Source organism: Chiloscyllium plagiosum, unplaced genomic scaffold, assembly GCF_037043375.1.
Source record: "Chiloscyllium plagiosum isolate Xiang-an unplaced genomic scaffold, Cpla_swu_hap1 HiC_scaffold_27, whole genome shotgun sequence".
Taxonomy (NCBI): domain Eukaryota; kingdom Metazoa; phylum Chordata; class Chondrichthyes; order Orectolobiformes; family Hemiscylliidae; genus Chiloscyllium; species Chiloscyllium plagiosum.
The window spans coordinates 30,805,085-30,817,401 of NW_028270165.1; positions in this window are offsets into that span (position 1 = coordinate 30,805,085).

Consider the following 12,317-nt stretch of genomic DNA (forward strand, 5'->3'; position numbering starts at 1 on the left):
GAGTTTTCATCAAGGATTTTGAGATTGATTGGTAACTGATGAGGGAGCGATACAAGAGCTATTTCCATTGGGTGGGAAACAACGGATGAGCAGGCATAATCTAAACATAGCAGGCACAATCTAATGGCGTTAAGTTCCAGCTTCTCTTCAGGGCAAGCGGTCTCCATCCTCACAACAATCCCGTGATGCAGAAACTGCTGAACTCCGTGTTGAATCTGGAAGCTTGGAGAGTGTTGAACTGAAACACAAGCTGCTGTTCCTCGAGCTCCCATTCAGTTTCCTTGGAGCATGTTGCACGAGACCAAGGTCAGAGTGGGAGTGGCAGAAAATCAAAATGATAAATGACCAGAAGCTTAGGGTCCAGTTTTCAGACTCAATTTTATGTTGTTCTACAAAGTAATGACCAAATCTATGTTTGCACTCCCAATAAAGCGCAGACTGTCTTGTGAACATTGAGGACTGTAATTAAAATGCAAAAAGTGTAAATGAATCATTGTTTACTGTAATCTCGCAAAACCATGAGGACAACATGAAGAAAAGCACTTCATTTGGAGGAAGGTTATAAAATGCAGCAAACCGATTGCCAAAATCCACAGCACGTCCCAGCTATAGATTAAGGCCAATCACAACTGTCAAAATGAAAATATTTCAAGCCGAGATGTGATTAGTAGCAAAGTCTCTGATCTCACTGTTGAATGAAACCTGCGATAAGGGACACAGTGCTTAGGTCTCTTGCGCCAGGGGCCCAGGTTCAATCCTACGAGGGAGACTGCCTATGTGAAGTTTGCATGTGCTCGCCATATCTGTGTGGGTTTCCTGGTGGTCTGGCGTTTTCCATAGTCCAAGGATGTGCAGCCTCGGTGGATTCTATTTCTCACTCATCCAGTCTTTGAAAAAAGCCAACCAAAAACATTCTACATGATAAACCTTTGCTTCTGCTCTCTAGTTCGAGGTCGTTCTTGGTGATCTTACATTGGATTGTGCAGAACGCACTCGTAGAAGGTAGACAGGGAAAGAAAGAGATTCTTGTTGCCTTTCATTACTATAATTGAATCCACTTTTCATTAAAGTTTAGAACATGGTTTCCAATCCTTGCTCGATTTTTCACTAAAGAACACGCTCTCCAGTGTGATAGGTCAACAAGAAGCTTCTAGCTCTTTCAAAAGCTACGCAAACACATCGCAATAACATTGAGTTATACATTTAAGGAAATAGTGACGAAAGTGCGATTTAAACCAACGTGCGAACAATATGCTAAATTAGCAGTCAATCGCCTGAACTTCTCGGACATGTTGTTGCACCAGGCTGAGGGCGAAAAAATTCTTAAGTGGTGTTGCAATCTACAGAGACCCAGGTAATGTTTTCGGGTTCCTCGGTCACGTTCCACCATGGTGGTTGGTGGGATTTCAACTTAACAGCACACTAATCAATTTCTCTGCCAGCGAAATTTGCTCCTCGTCCTTCTTAAAACTTTCTATTCTCACTTTTGACATCTGCTCCCTTGCTTTGCACTCCCATACTTTAGGATCCTTTTCCCGGATCAGGAGAGTCTAAAACTGAGAGCAGAGGTTGACGTTGAGAGGGAAAAGCTTTAGAAGGGACCTAACGGCAATCATTTCACGAGAGGGTGGTGCCGTGCATGGAATCAGCTGCCAGAGTAAGTGGTGGAGGGTGGTACAATTATAATTTAAAAGACATCTGGATGGGAATATGAATAGGAAGGTTTTAGAGGGATATGGGCCAAATGCTGGTAAATCAGACTCGATTAATTTTGGATATGTGGTCTGCACGGACGAGTTGTACAAAAGGGTCGGTTTCTGTGCTCTAAATCTAGATGACTCGATGACTGTAGGGAAAAGAAATCCACTATTTACCTTATCTATGCCCGTCATGATTTTATAAAGCTCTCAACCGTGAAAAATGTCCCCGCCAATCCAGCCTCTCTTTATAATCAAACCCTTCATTCCTAGCAACGTCCTGAAAAATCTCTTCTGAAGCCTCTGCAGTTTAATAGTATTCTTCTTATAAGAAAGCGACCAGAACCACACACAGTATTCCACAAGACAACTCACCAACCCCCTGTAAACCTCAACATGACGCCTCAACTCCGATACTCAAAATTCTGAGCAATGAATACCAGCATGGCAAATGCCTTCTTAACCACCCTGTCGACCTATAAGGCAAATTTCAAAGAATTATGCACCTGAGCTCCTGTTCTGCAACATTACCCAAGAACCAACATGATTACAAAAAAAATTCTCTCAAAATTTGTGCGGTTTTTATTAAGGTAATAGCATTTAAGGCAAACATAGTGCACCGTTTAGTTTAAATCACCTGTTCTCAGTCGTCCTTCCAAAATGCATTTCCATGCTTCTCAGACTTTTTGTATATCTGCAAATTTCTGCAGTTTATGTCCTTCCGAAGTTTGCTATTATCTATCCCACCGTTTCCTATATTTGTACGGTGTGTGTCACCTGCAAACTTTGAAATTGTACTCACATTAAAAGAGCATCTGAATACCCAAAGGACACCACACCATACGTCCCTTCAATCTGTAAATTATCCCTTCACCATCATTTTCTCTTTTCTGTCCCATAGCTAATTTTGTATCAACACTGTGACAGCCAGGACTTGTTAATCTAATGGGCTTCAATTTTGCTAAATGTAAGAGTGGTAAGAGACATCTTATTAAATCCACATATATAATATAAACAGGAGTGCCTTCATTGTTCATTTGACTCATCAACTCAATCAAATTTTGCCAGGTTTTGTCTTTAACAAAGCCATGTAAGCTGCCATTTATTACCTCATGATTTTCTGAGTGAAAATTATTTCTATCATGATCATGTTTTCCATCCCAAGCCCCTTCCAAAAACCCCAACCTCCGCCCCCAATTGTGGCATTTTGGAGATTGGCCCATGATTCCTTATTTTATTTATTAATTTTATCTTCAAATGTATGATGTATTCAATGCTTCAATCATCTGTCACGACACCAGCATTGAAGGAGAGTTGAAAGATTGTAACTCGACTCTCATATTTCTATCCTTGCTTCTACTCATCAAACTAGCTGTACCTATCTGACTACTTTGAGCTGTACCAATCATTTATTTCTTCTTATTTTTTTTTATTATCCAATTTGTCTGTATTAGAAGCTACTTCTTTATTATAAGGTTACCAATATTTTTAATTCACGAACACAGAGCCAGAGTGTTCATTCAATTCATAGAATTCCTACACTGTGGAAGCATGGCATTCGGTCCATCGGGTCCACACAAACGCTCTGGAAAGCATCCCAACCAGACACACTTCAATATCCCTTTAACCCTGCATTCCTGATGGTTAACCCACTTGACCTGCAAAATTTTGAACGATTGGAGGGAACGGGAGCACCCAGAGGAAACTCGTGCAGATGCAGAGAGAACATGCAAACTCCACGCAGGCATCAGAGGATGGAGTCAAGCTCGGCCCCTGACGCTTTGAGGCTACTCCAGTTGCTGAGTTATGTCTAATGTTTCCATCAAATTATTTTCGTTCCAAATTGGTCCCATTGTTCCTCTGACTGTTCTTTTCTTCTTTCTCAGACTTCAGCGGTTCCTTTTATGTTACTTGTAGTGCAAATTTGTGCGTTTTTATAAGCTAATATATCATTGCATACCTGGAGTAAAAAAACAACTCCAGTCTGCAGTTGAAGCCAATGGGGATAACTGCATCTTTAATGCAGATATATTTCATTACGTTTCAAAGTCATTAATTCCGACCTTATGGTCATATTTTTGACTTAATATTACTTCAATGCTTCTATAGAAATATCTGCATTTAGATATAGGACTAATTGTCATGTGTACTCAAGTAAGGGTACAAGAGTACAGTGAAAACTGTACAACATCACCAAATTAATTAGCGATGGTCTTAGTTAATGTTCTATGCTGCACAAGCAGATGAGCTCGGTAATGTATAACTTATTATTGAAGAATGATCACTTTTTTGGATAAATTCTGTCTTTGTTTGAAGGAAAACTAAGGTTTGGCAGTGCCTCCAGTGGAAGCAGTGTGTACTTGCAGTGTGGGTGGCACAGTGGTTCACCCTGCTGCCTCACAGCACCAAAGACCTGGGTTCAATTCCTGCCTCAGGCAACTGTCTGTGTGGAGTTTGCACATTCTCCCCGGGTCTGCGTGGGTTTGCTCCGGTTTCCTCCCACAATCCAAAAACCTGCAGGTTAGGTGAATTGGCTCATGCTAAATTGCATAGCGTTAGGTGAAGGGGTAAATGTAGAGGAATTGGTCTGGGTAGGTTGCTCTTTGGAGGGTCGGTATGGACTTGTTGGGCCGAAGGGCCTGTTTCCACACTGTAAGTAATCTAATCTAAAAAAAAACAAGTCAACGAGGTCAGTTTCATTATAAATGTGGAGACAACAATTTATAATAGTAGATAATAGAATGGTATGTGTTAGGAGTTCAGGAAGGTAAAGTTGCAGCTTGTCGACCTTCTGACAAAATCATTAACGAATGTATGTTTTAAGGGTTGCTAGTCGAATAGTGCCGGCATATTTGAATTGGGATGACAAAGCGCAATCAACTGAACCAATAAACTGCATTCTGGGTCAAACTGCTTTAGTCCAGGTGTATCTGAAACTCACCAGGGTCACCACGGGGATGCGCTATACAAGCATCAAGGGGGTTTGGAATTCAGATGAGAAAGCCTTCGAAATATTGAAACAAGTTCATAGATTTTGCTCACAGGTCTTGTTCAGTGGGTTAATTTAATTGCTTTAGAGCTTACTTTAAAATCTCCAGTGTCATTTTGGAACTTTGTTTTACTTTGCCTGTACTTCTCGGAGGCATGGGAGCCCCTTCTGCAGTTCTCGTGTGGACTTCTGATTAAGAACTAGTTGAGCAACACTGACATCAAAATTACTAGCATCATTGCTCACCAAGGAGGGATATGAACACAGCTCGAACTTACTGAAGGTAATATCCCCCAGCATAATATACATGATTGAGGATCAGCTTTCTGGATATGTCTCAGCAAACTCTGTCTCAGGAGGCTCAGACTTACTTGAATCTTTGTACTCAAATCTGCTGATACCTGGAGGAAGACATCATGAACAGTTGACCAGATTGTGGTTAAGTTCACAACAGTGATGCTTTTTTTTTAATTGCTTCTGACGTCTTTCAGAGATCTGCAGGTGTCTCCTCTAAGACTTCATAGTCTGTTGCGCACATGGACGTTTACTACATGAGCGATGCAACGTTTTGTAGGAAAGCCATTTACGCTTAATTTTCAACTGATTAAGCCAATCGGAAGAGACTCTTCAGATTAATTATAACGATGTGATTCCAAAAGTGCAGGGGATCATAGGTTATGACAATCAATATGACAATCAAAGTGACCAAAGATCAACCAGCAGGATTTAAAAAGTCACCCTATTATTACAACTGATCTGCAACAGTCTAGCACATGGCAGAATGCAAATTCATCACTGAAACCAATGGACTTTTTAAGAAAATTCGATCATTGTGACACCCAATCAGAGAAAGGTAGGAGATTGAACAGAAGTTTTGGCGAGCCTATCAACGCCTGTAATTGGAGCAGAAATGTGTAATGAGGTGCAAAGCTCATGAAAGCTGGAGGTTGGAGGGGCAGTCCAGCTGCACAGGTCATAGGTACATAGGTACATAGATACATAGATACATAGATACATAGAAGAATACAGCGCAGTACAGGCCCTTTGGCCCTCGATGTTGCGCCGATCCAAGCCCACCTAACCTATACTAACCCACTATCCTCCATATACCTATCCAATGCCCGTTTAAATGCCCATAAAGAGGGAGAGTCCACCACTGCTACTGGCAGGGCATTCCATGAACTTACGACTCGCTGAGTGAAGAACCTACCCCTAACTTCAGTCCTATATCTACCCCCCCTTAATTTAAAGCTATGCCCCCTTGTAATACCCGACTCCATACGCGGGAAGAGGTTCACACTGTCAACCCTATCTAACCCCCTAATCATCTTGTACACCTCAATCAAGTCACCCCTAAACCTTCTTTTCTCTAATGAAAACAGCCCCAAGTGTCTCAGTCTTTCCTCATACGATCTTCCTTCCATACCAGGCAACATCCTGGTAAACCTCCTCTGCACCCGTTCCAGTGCCTCCACATCCTTCCTATAGTATGGCGACCAAAACTGCACACAATATTCCAGATGCGGCCGCACCAGAGTCTTATACAACTGCATCATGACCTCAGGACTCCGGAACTCAATTCCTCTACCAATAAAAGCCAGTACGCCATATGCCTTCCTCACCGCACTATTTACCTGGGTGGCAACTTTCAGAGATCTGTGTACATGGACACCAAGATCCCTCTGCTCATCCACACTACCAAGTATCCGACCATTAGCCCAGTACCCCATCTTTTTGTTATTCTTCCCAAAGTGAATCACCTCACACTTAGCTACATTGAATTCCATTTGCCACCTTTCTGCCCAGCTCTGCAGCTTCTCTATATCCTGCTGTAACCTGCCACATCCTTCCTCACTGTCAACAACTCCTCCGACTTTCGTATCATCCGCAAACTTGCTCACCCAACCTTCTAACCCCTCTTCCAGGTCATTTATAAAAATGTCAAACAGCAATGGTCCCAAAACAGATCCTTGCGGAACACCGCTAGTGACGGCACTCCATGAAGAAACTTTGCCATCAACTACTACCCTCTGTCTTCTTCCATCCAGCCAATTCCTAATCCAAACCTCCAACTCACCCTCAATGCCATATCTCCGTATTTTCTGCAGTAGCCTATCATGGGGAACCTTATCAAACGCCTTACTAAAATCCATATATACCACATCTACCGCTTTCCCCTCATCAACCTCCTTTGTCACCTTTTCAAAGAATTCAATAAGGTTTGTGAGGCACGACCTGCCCTTCACAAAACCATGCTGACTATCCTTGATCACATTATCCCTATCCAGATGTGCATAAATCCTATCCCTTACAATTCTCTCTAAGACTTTGCCCACAACAGAAGTGAGACTCACCGGCCTATAGTTACTGGGGTTATCCCTACTCCCCTTTTTGAACAAGGGAACCACATTTGCTATCCTCCAGTCTTCTGGCACTACTCCTGTAGACAAAGAGGACATAAAAATCAAGGCCAATGGTTCTGCAATCTCCTCCCTTGCTTCCCAGAGAATCCTAGGATAAATGTCATCAGGCCCAGGGGACTTATCTATTTTCACCTTTTCCAGGATTTCCAACACCTCTTCTCTACATACCTCAAAGCCATCCATTCTACTTATTTGTGACTCAGTATTCACATCGACGACAATGCCCTGTTCCTGAGTAAATACTGAAGAAAAGTATTCATTCAGTGTCTCCCCAATCTCTTCCGCCTCCACACGCAACTTCCCACTACTATCCTTGACTGGACCTATTCCTACCCTAGTCATTCTTTTATTCCTAACATACCTATAGAAAGCCTTAGGGTTTTCCCTAATCCTACCGACTAAGTACCTTTCATGTCCCCTCCTTGCTGCTCTTAGCTCTCTCTTCAGGTCCTTCCTTGCTACCCTATAACTCTCAATCGCCCCAATTGAACCTTCACGTCTCATCTTGAGATAGGCCGCCCTCTTCCATTTAACAAGGGATTCCAATTCCTTATTAAACCACGGCTCCCTCGCACGACCCTTTCCTCCCTGCCTGACAGGTACATAATTATCAAGGACACTCAATAGTTGCTCCTTGAACAAGCTCCACATATCATTTACACTCTTGCCTTGGAGTCTACTTTTCCAAGCCACACATCCTGAGTCATGCCTCACCGCATCATAATTTCCCTGACCCCAGCTATAACTCTTGCCCTGTAGTACACACTTATCCCTCTCCATCACGAGAGTAAAAATCACCGAATTATGGTCACTATCCCCAAAGTGCTCACCTACCTCTAATTCTAACACCTGGCCTGGTTCGTTACCCAGAACCAAATCCAGTATGGCCTCACCTCTTGTTGGCCTGTCTACATATTGTGTCAGGAAACTCTCCTGCACACATTGAACAAACACTGACCCATCTAACGAACTTGAGCTATAGCTTTCCCAATCAATATCAGGAAAGTTAAAGTCCCCCATAACAACCACCCTATTACTGTCACTCATGAGGCCTGTAAAAGACTCCTAACAGGGTGACATCACCTTTCTTATTCCTAACCTCAGCCCAAACTACCTCAGATGGCAAGTCCTCATCCATTGTCCTTTCCACCACTGTAATACTATCTTTGACAAGCAATGCCACACCTCCCCCTCTTTTACCCCCACCTCTGACCCTACTAAAACATTTAAATCCTGGAACCTGCAACAGCCAATCCTGTCCCTGTTCTAGCCATGTCTCCGTAATAGCCACAACATCGAAGTCCCAGGTACCAACCCACGCTGCACGTTCACCTACCTTATTTCGTATACTTCTTGCAATGAAGTATACACACTTCAAGCCACTTTCCTGTTTACAGGCACCCTCCTTTGAAATTGATGCCATGTTCCTAACCTCCCTACACTCCAGGCCCTGCACCCTGAAGCTACAATCTGGGTTCCCATGCCCCTGCAGAGTTAGTTTAAACACCCCCCAAGAGCACTAGCAAACCTCCCCCCAAGGATACTGGTGCCCCTCAGGTTCAGGTGTAGACCATCCTGTTTATAGAGGTCCCACCGTCCCCAGAAAGAACCCCAGTTATCCAAAAACCGGAATCCCTCCCTCCTGCACCATCCCTGTAGCCACGCATTTAAGTGTTCTCTTTCCCTATTCCTCGAATCTCTATCACGTGGCACGGGTAACAAACCAGAGACAACAACTCTGTTCGTTCTAACTCTGAGCTTCCAACCTAGCTCCCTGAAAGCCTGTCTAACATCCTCGGCACTCCTCCTACCTATGTCGTTGGTGCCAATATGGACCACGACTTCGGGCTGCTCCCCCTCCCCCTCCAGGACCCGGAAAACACGATCAGAGACATCACGTACCCTTGCACCTGGGAGGCAACATACCAAACGTGAGTCTCTCTCGTTCCCACAAAACCGCATATCTGTGCCCCGAACTATCGAGTCCCCAATTACTACTGCTCTGCTCTTCTTCACCCTTCCTTTCTGAGTAACGGGGACAGGCTCCGTGCCAGAGACCTGAGCCCCGTTACTTACCCCTGGTAAGTCATCCCCCCCACAAGTATCCAAAACGGTATACTTGTTCTTGAGGGGAACGGCCGCAGGGGGTCCCTGCACTGGCTGCTTCCTCCCAGTCCCCCTCACTGTCACCCATCTATCTGCCATCTTTGGAGTTACTACTTCCCTATAACTCTGATCTATGACCCCCTCTGCCTCCCGAATGATCCGAAGTTCATCCAACTCCAGCTCCAGTTCCCTAACACGGTCTTGGAGGAGCTGGAGATGGGTGCACTTCCTGCAAGTGTAATCGGCAGGGACGTCGATGGCATCCCTCACCTCATACATGTTGCAGGAGGAACATTGCACTGCCTATGGGCTGCAAGGTGAAACAGAGGCCGGCAGGCCCGGAAGTTCGCAAACCACAACGTTGGAAAGGTGAATGCAATGCGAGACAGGAGTTACAGAGGAGGGAACTTGGGCTGCAAAAGGTGGGAAGGTTGTAAAGCTGGAGTGGGGTTGCTCAGAGAAGAGAGTATTCTCATACCCCTCAAATTGGAAATGGGAACCAGCAAAACGTCGGTAATGAACGTGCATATGGTGGTGAAATCTGTAGCCCAGGGCCACTAGAATGGAGAAGCTACTAGCTGGAGGGAAATGTAATGTAAGAATGTACTGAATGCTGTCTTAACTGGATAACTTAATACTGAACTGTTTTGTTTAATGAAGATTTAATTTAATTTAATCTCAAAGCATCACATAATGTCCATCACTTGAGATATAATGAATGTCATGTGATAGATTTCCTATGACCTCGCCCTTTCAGGGAACCTGTGTTCAGAGTGATTACTTTTCTTTTTATAAAGCATTTATTCCTAATTTCTGCGCAGATCTGAATATTTTATAGAAGGCAAAATATTAAATTCAATGGATGTCCAAAGTGATTTGGGGGTTCTGGTGCATGGCTCTTTAAAATGCCATCAATACGTGCAGAAAATTGTCAAGAAGGCTAATAGAATGCTGGCTTTCATATCCAATGGGCTGCAGGAAAGGGATGATGCAAATGTTATGCAGCAGTTATACAAAATCTTGTTTAGATCCTACTTAGAATGCTGGAAACCAGTCTGGGCACCACACTCTCGGGAGGATGTTTTGGCTCTGGATGGTGATCCATGCAGGTTTGCAAGAATAATAACTTAACCCCTGAAGTGCAGGTATGAGAACAGGTTAGACAATTTAGGCATTTATTCCCTACAATTTGTAATGTTATGGGGTGATCCAATCAAGGTATTTAAGATTTTAACCTGTTTTTCACTGTTAATAAAGGTAAACTATTTACATTAATGGGAGATTCTGGAACTGGGAATATAATCTGAGAATTAGTGCCAGGCCCTTCACAAGAGATGCTAGAAATCAGTAGTAGTGAGTACTGAAACTCTTTTCCTTGAATGTTGATTGATGCTAATTTCAATGATAAACCCAGGTTCAAATCCAAACTCAGGCAATTGTGTGTGGACTTTGTACATTCTCTGCATGGGTTTCCTCCAGATACTCCCGTTTCCTCCTACCATCAAAAGATGTGCAGACTAGGTGAATTGACCATGCTGAATTGCCAAAAGTGTGCAGGGATGTGTTGGTTAGGTGCATTAGGCAGGGGACATGTAGGGGAAGGGAATGAGTTTGGGTTGTTGTGTACTTGTTGGGCCAACTGGCCTGTTTCCACACTGTAGGGATTCTATGAAATACCCAATAGAACTGACTGGTCTGCATTAGTAATTCACTTATAAATCTCCATTTGTGATTGGTCACTTATATCTTGTGAAATTTAATTATCAAGTTCTTTATCAGAGGTCCTTTAAATTGTACAGTCATTGTGACTTAATCACTTCACTAATGTACATCATAGTTCCTGACAAATAATATCAAATCTTCACTCACCATCAGAGAAAGATTAACAGCAGCATCTGATGCTGGTTAGTTTAACCTCAGCAGGAGGAAATGGTTTAAAAATAGCAATTTGGTAAACAGTTAACAGGCATTCTGACAATTGTTTGTTCATTCAGGAAAGCTTGCACAGATTTATTGAGAGAAAATCACCTCCCAAGATTTTCTGTGGCCTTTTTATTTTTGGTTGAGGTCTTAGAATGTTGGTAATAGTATTGATACAATGAACATGGAGAAAATGATTTAATAAATTGTTCCATAACAGTCTGGTGAGAAAATCATGGAGTTAATGAAATAAAAGTGACAGTCGCAACATTGACGTGAAATGTTTGACCTGATTGAATGACATAACGTAGTCGTCATTAACAGTTATGTTTGGACTGGAGGAGGGCTATTTCAGGAATTCCACAGGTTTTGCTGATATACATTAACCACTTTGGCCTTGATTAACAAGGCATCATTCCAGGATTTCCAAAAGCTTGTAAGTGTTTCTTTGTGAATTATGATGACGACAAGAAGCAATAAATAAGTAACCGAGACAATTGGGCATGCATTGTGAAGCCCAAGGATGGCAGCTGCAAACCTGCAGTGATCCCAGCTACAAACACCGGCCAAGGGAGGATTTATTTGGGGACTGTGTCCTAAACCACATCCTCCCCATTCATCTCCAGTTTCTCCAGTTCTTCATTTTTCATTTCTCTCCCTTTGAAATAAGTTGAAGTCAATTGTTTTTCCCACTTAATCTCTGGCTCTGTTGGTGGCGCTGATTCTCCTCATAAGCAGCCATATGCTAAAGTTTTTTTCTCAAGTGTTACTCAAAGGCCACACTGAATTCAGTCCAAAGTATAACCTTTTACTTATAGGTCTACTGTTCATGCTTACATCTGAGTGGAAAGCTTCAATATGACCATGCACATGAACATCTGAATAAGAGTCTGGAATATGCCATTCAGCTCTTTGATTCTGCTCAGCTGTTCGACAAGGCCACTTTTGGAATACTGCTTTCAAATCTCCGTGCAATAGACAATATGTTGATCAACTTGAAAGGGTGCAGATAAGATTTACAAGGATGTTGCCAGGGATGGAGCATTTGGTTTACAGGGGGATGTGGAATAGGAAGGGGTGTTTTTTTTTTCCCCTGAAGTATGAAGGGCATGGATAGGGCAAATAGCCAAGGGCTTTTTCCCAGGAAATGGGAAGAGGCGAATGACCTACAAGAGGAAGTGG